Source organism: Camelus ferus, chromosome X (assembly GCF_009834535.1).
Source record: "Camelus ferus isolate YT-003-E chromosome X, BCGSAC_Cfer_1.0, whole genome shotgun sequence".
In the NCBI taxonomy this organism is placed as follows: Eukaryota; Metazoa; Chordata; class Mammalia; order Artiodactyla; family Camelidae; genus Camelus; species Camelus ferus.
Window position 1 is genome coordinate 47,475,267 of NC_045732.1, and position 6,643 is coordinate 47,481,909.

The 6,643-nt window shown below is 42.0% G+C and overlaps 1 pseudogene; it reads right to left on the reverse strand.

Annotated features, from left to right (window-relative positions):
* Nucleotides 1-1,647: 1,647 nt before the first annotated feature.
* LOC102517152 lies at nucleotides 1,648-3,241 on the reverse strand (annotated as a pseudogene).
* Between the last annotated feature and the right edge of the window lie 3,402 nt (nucleotides 3,242-6,643).

Genomic DNA, 6,643 nt, shown 5'->3' on the forward strand with positions numbered 1-6,643 from the left:
GGCAGTATATTCGGTAGGCAATAAGACTTCCATATACCTGACATTTTTTTAAAATATATTTTTTAAAGTTTTTAAAATTCTTATTTTTTTTTTTTTTTTTTTGCGGGGGAGGTAATTAGGTTTATTTATTTTAGCAGAGGTATTGGGGATCGAACTCAGGACCTTATGCATGATAACAGCACACTCTACCACTGAGCTATACCCTCCCCCATATCTAATATGGTATTAAAATTTTTCTTACATAATGCTTCACAATTTCCACGTTTTTTCAACTGGAGACTTTGGTAGGGGCAGAGGTCAAAACGAGCACATTTTACTTGCATAAAAACATTAAAGAAAAATATAATTCCAACTGCAAAACAATGTTTTAATTTTATCTAAGTCAATTCAAAACCTAATATAAAGCTTAATGCTGCATGAGAAATCCTCCAATCCATTTATGAAAATTAGTGGTACAATCAAGTTCTACCCAAGAAAACATTGACTAAGCCAAAGCAATTGAGATGAAACATTTGCCAAAAGAAAGTATAGATACAAAAAAATTGCTACCATAGGAAAGTATTTCTTTAATAATAATATGTTACGTCAATGTGTATCAGAGTTTAAAGACAGAAAAGGCAACAATTTCTAAATTGGGGCTACATTTTTTCAAGGTTTTTAAAATGTAAGGCCAACTCAAAAATATACATAGAAGCCACTAGATGAAATTGCAGGCAATGGAAAAATTCAACTTTTCACAACCAAAAAATTAGCACAACCTTAAAATAATTTAGAAATGTGTTGTAAAAGATATATTGCAGGTTTGTATTCTATTACTCAAGATTATGTCAATTCATAATTGTAAATCTTTCTAACATATGAGATGAAAAATAATTTTTAGTGCATATATAAATTCTGCACTTTATCACATGGGTATGTTTCTTCAACACTATCTTTTGAAAATAAGCCATTTGAAGTAAACAATTTTAATTCTAAAAAAATCACAATGGGTAGCAGTAAAGGACTTAAGGGGGTGTAGATTAAGGAGAATCTGGTAATTCACATTGTGATTATTTTGCATATGATGGAGGATAATTCACACTTCTAAAACTTCAAGACTTTCCTTTTTTATTTAAAAAAAATTATTTATTTATTTTCTTTGAGGGGGAAGTAATTCGCTTGCTTGCTTGCTTGCTTTAAGGGAGATACTGGGGATTGAACCCAGGACTTGGTGCATACTAAGCACACACTTTACCACTGAGCTATACCCTCCCCAACGAGACTTTCCTTTTTAAAAAAAAAATAAGGGGTTAGGTATAGCTTGGGGGTTGAGTGCCTGCTTAGCATGTATGAGGCCCTGGGTTCAATTCTCAGTACCTCCATTAAATAAATAAATAAACCTAATTACCTCCTCCCAAACCTCCATTAAAAACAAATAAATGAAAATAAACGTAATTGCCTTCCCCCCGAAATTAAAAATAAAACAAAAATAAACTCAGGACACCTTGGCAATATTTCTCCACTCCTGAACAAACTGATTACTCTTTTCACCCAAAACTGAAATAGTTATGGCAGCAAAAGATTTTGATAGCAATGGCAGTTTATAAACTGTATTTCCATCTTTTTTTCTGGAACCCAAAGAGCAAGATGCAGGGTTCTCCTAATCTTTCAGTAATGCTTCTCTTGTCAATAATCGTTCCTTTTGTTTGGCAAAGGCAGCTTTTGAAATAAGTTTTCTGGTATACTGGCATACAACAAACGGCACAGGTATTGCAAAGAACGCACCTGCATGCATCGTGATACTTGACTGGTCAGTCTGACAGGGTAAATTGCAGATTCAGGCAATGGAGACCTTGAATAACAAAAAGCTCCATTTTCAGAGCCCCTGGTTGAAAGCTTAATTAGATCAGCAAATTGTCCATCCACATCTGGTTGATGATAAAAGTGAAACCCAACATTTGAGTGCTCAATTCTAGTGTGAAGTGTTTCACCATGGGAGCAAAAGCTGGAGCTTAAAAGGTAACGGTCATCAGAAACTAGGCAGAACAAGAAAAGAACCATCTGGCACATTTGCTAGATTTTCTCCTGCCTCCAGCATGTGACTGGTCCCCAGCACCACTCTTATTTCACAAGTTTTTCCAGCTCTTCTGTAAAGCTTGTCACAACCACAAACCCACCACTTTCCATTGAACCATAAACTCTTGCAACCACAGGAGCAAAGACTGTCGAAATTCAAATGATAGTGCATGTACTTTCAGACACATAGACATCTGTGTCAGTTAAGTCCACTGATGTCCTTTTGGATTTGGTTATTCTGCGTTAGAGGTAGCAATGGTGAGCGTGGAGAGACATCGTCATGACTCACTCTTGTGATTTGCAATGTGACACCTGTGATGTCAATGAACAAGCCATACACAGACTGATCCACAAAGACTGTAGGGCAATGACTAGGTCCTGGTCGACCTGATATTCATTTCTGAAGAAAGAGTTCTCTCCCACTTGAGAAGGAACTGCAAAAACTTTCATCGGGGAAGAACTGTCCAGATAATAGCTAGGCGATCCTTCCAAAGGCTATATCCTCTCATCAGTGGGCACAGAATATCAAACGCAGTCCTGAAGCTTAAGCCCAATAATTACAGGCACATGTTCATTGAGGTAAAGATGCAAATCTGCATTCTGAGATCCTGAACTCCTGAAAGAGTTATTTTGTTCTCGGCACAGTTTCAGGCTGAAGACTGAAAATTTTTTCAAATATCCTTCCGTGCTGGACTTGGATTGGAAGAATGAACCAAGTCTTTAAGTCTCACTTCCTCCATTTTGATACACGCCTCCTCAGAGTTTGCAGGTCAAGAGGCCAAGGGGTAGGACTATAACGATGATTGCCCAGGGAAGTGGACCTTATTGGTCTTTGAGCTTTCACGTCTTTAAAGACTATTGGTGTTGAGGAGAGGAAAGCGTATCATCTGGCAGAGCTCCCAGAGGGTGTGCTCCCCTTGCCTTTCTGCTTTTGTTCTGCAGAAAGCTGCCTTTTTAACGTACCCATTAAGCTCTCACTCTTTGATCTATTTTTTCCCCATCTTTTTCATCTTCCCTGTTATCACAGCTAGCCGTATCTTTACCATCGCAGCTACTAAATAAGGAATCCTGTTTTTCCAAACTCACTGGCTAGTGATGGTTGCCGTGCTACCACGAAATCAGTTTCTGCTTTACTTTTATTCAGGTTCAAAGATTTCCGGAAGGTTTTAAGACGAATTTTCATCATTAGGCCTGGTTAGCTAATCGGGGGCGGGGTGTCGATCTCTCGTTGGAATATTATTCCCAAACATCTGGAGAGTCTGCGGTGCTACATGGATGTATTCTTCCAGTTTCTTTTAACCTTTGGAGCCATTTTCCAGCGGCAACGACGCGGCGGCAGCGGCGGCGGCCAGAGCGTGTCTCCGGCTCCCTCGCCCAGCGCTGGCGCGACTGCTGCGAGATGTGTGTTGTTTCCTGCCGCTAAATTTGTGGCAATTTGCGAGCCAGTAACAGAAAACGAATACATCACTGGTGGTGTCGTTAGGGTGGCAAAGTTTGGGATTGGGGTGGAAGAAGCGGCTGATGTATTCTAGATGATTCTGAATTTAGAATTGCTGCCCCTAAAAGGAAGGAAAAAACAAACAAACAGAAATCCTCGTGAAAGATAACGCACAAAAGCATCCCCTTCAATGCCCAGGTCAGGCCTTCTTCGTCACCCCCCCTCTAGCCTGAAATGACTGTTCCCTCCTCAGATATTTCTGAAGAGACAGAAATATATTTTAGACAGCGATGTATTTTATCACCTTAATAAAACTCTTCTGTTTAATGCTTTTGTGGCTTTTTGTGTCTACCTAACAGGGTTTCAATTTCCCTTAGGGCAAAGTACTTGTCTTGCTGATTTTTGCGTCTCCCACAGTGCCTTGCACCTAGAGACTCTCGTAAATGTTACTTGATTGGCCAAAGAAGATGCGTTTGTCTGATGAGTAAGTCCTTCAAATTAAGCCCTCCAGGTGCTATTCCTGGAAGGTACCTGGAGGGGATTCTTGAGACTCCAACCGGGGTTTTTCCTTATTGAATTGCTGTGAGCTCCTCCATCCAGCTTTCCACAGCAGCATCCTTTGACTCCTCTCAGATAAGGAAACTCAGCCCTCAAGTATGGATGGACCAAATAACCTGCCTGACTCGGAACAGGACCTGGCATTTAATAACAAGAGAGGTTTTATTAATTAGCTAACACCCACTAATCAGTAAGGCCTAAACATCTGCCAGTGAAATCAGAGAAGTCCGTTCTAAAAGTTGAAAAGCTAATTTTATTCACCACAGATGGAGCGCTTGTGGGGGGTGGGGGAGGGCGGAAACAAAAGGTTTTACCAGTAAAATCAAATTAAGAGACACGGTTGGTCCCCACTTTCCAGGGCAGTGTGTGTAGTGAACTTTGTCTTTTTCACCACATCTGACTCTTAATTATGGATGTGATGGAAGAAATGATCAATATCACGAATTTCCTCTGTGCTTATATCCATAATTGAGTTTGTGAACTGTCTCGAAGAAACTGAAGCAAAATTTGAGGACTTAGCTTTGTTTTTAGTGCAGTAAGATGGCGAGAAAGAAATACACTGACATTTTCTTAGATCAAGGACTCTTTTTTTTTTTCCCGAAATAAAGAGGCTCTAAGAGATCCAACTTGTTGCCTCCTTGGAATTTATGATAATTTCTTGCTGATGTGGCAAGCTATCTCAAATCCTTTCTGGGACAAGAGATGAGCTATAAATTAATACCAATGTGACAAAATGTCTGAACAGTGGACTTTAAACTACATACAGGAGGATCATAAAAAACTGATTTGTTCAAGGAAGTAGAGGCAATTTACTCAATCTAGATATATTGTTGCACTGCCTTGAGCTAAATGATATCACCAACTGTAACGATTTGCAAAGCTATGTATGTGGTGGAAATGAAGTCACAGCTCAGAAGAGAGTCATGGATTTTGACGAATATGAATCATCTTTAACATTTTTATAGCTGCTGCTTTGGAGTGTTCTCAGCATGTCCCTGAGTTATGAAGTGTTTCCCGTAATACTGTGGGCAGAACTATCCTGAATACCAAAAGGATTTTAAAATTTCAAGCTTTATGGTCAAAATCTGAGATGTTTGGGATCATTTGGCTGGGTGAAACTATCAGTCTTTTTCATCCAAGTGCTTAAATCAATGGCTGGAATCAGAATTAAGACGTGTTCAAATTGGAAGCCTCTCAGCAGTCGTTTTGAACAGCAGTCTTTGAAATGCAACCATGTAATAAATTTACTTACTCAGAATTGATTCATCAACCTTGTAACTATCTGTTCTTGTACGAATAAAGTTAATGAAACTTTTTTAGACGCCTGTGGGCATTTAAGATCTACATTCTTGGCTAGGTGGTAGACTGTACTTTCCTACTTTGGCTAAAATGTAACCGTCTTGTGTATACGTTTCTTTTTAAGCTTCCGCTTCTCTATTAAGAAAAATTTGGACGCTCCTGCCCCAGACAGTGCCCAAACCGCGAGTGACAGGCTTGCTCGCATGCGCCCTCGACACAATCGTGTTTGTCGCAATGGGCCCTACGCGGAAGGTTACAGAAGGGCAAGTGACTTTGATTATAGTCACTTTGTCGGTAGCGCTGGTTACCGCGCTACTTCCGCGCTGGTACTTGATTGTAACAGAAAGTAGTTCCGGTCCGTGTTGTTTCGGCCGAGGAGCCGTCGCCGCCATTTCAAGACCGTGAGAGGTAGATGGCCAACCAGAGTTCCTAAGGTTCGAAGTGTGTAACTGTTGCCGCCGCTTAAGCCTGCCAAAGCACTGGTACGGCTGCTGCCTTCGTACTTCTACCTCTAGAAACAGTCTTGCCAGTAGTGGCGGCAGCGGGACTCAATTACCCCCTTCTCTTCTCCCTCAAGAAGCTCCAGATGGCGTCTTCCGTGGGCAACGTGGCCGACAGCACAGGTACCGGTGTCCGTTCTACCTTGGCAGATGCCCCCTTGGGGTCTCGCGCCGTCCCCGGCCTCATCACTCCTTCCCTTCCTTCTAGCCATCCCCATTACATCAGTGGCATCACTGAGGTTTTCGTCGTCTACCGGCATCTGATCGGGGTTTTCCGCTGTCTTCTTTTAATTTAAACATTTCCTCTTGCCTGCCTTTTGCTTCCTTTCTTGCTTTGTAATCCTGTACATTTCCTAGCATTTCTACTCTCTCGGGACATTTTTTCCACACGTGCTCGCTTAGAATGTCTCGCAGTGGACTGCACTGGAATCCGTGCCCTTCTCGCTCCCTTTCACTCTCCTTCGCCACCGTTTTCTCCCTTAATTCAGCTCGCCGCCCCCTCCTCTGCTCCCTCCGCATCCCCCTCCACCCCGCTCCCCTTAGCCAGCTTTGGTCCTTCTCTGTCAATCAAGGGCGGGGGTGCCGTTCCGATGTGATCGTATCCTCACTTTGCATCACCCAAGGACGAGCACCGGCTCCTGGGTGTGCTACAAGTAACCTCGAGACGAGGGGATGTTGAGCAGCTCCCCGCTGGGCAGCGCCTTTCTGGTGTTCCTTCTCGGTTGAGCGGCCGGTGTTTAGATCGGAAATTTCCAGGGGTTCCTTTTGCCATCGCCCAGCTCTCCCACGCTGT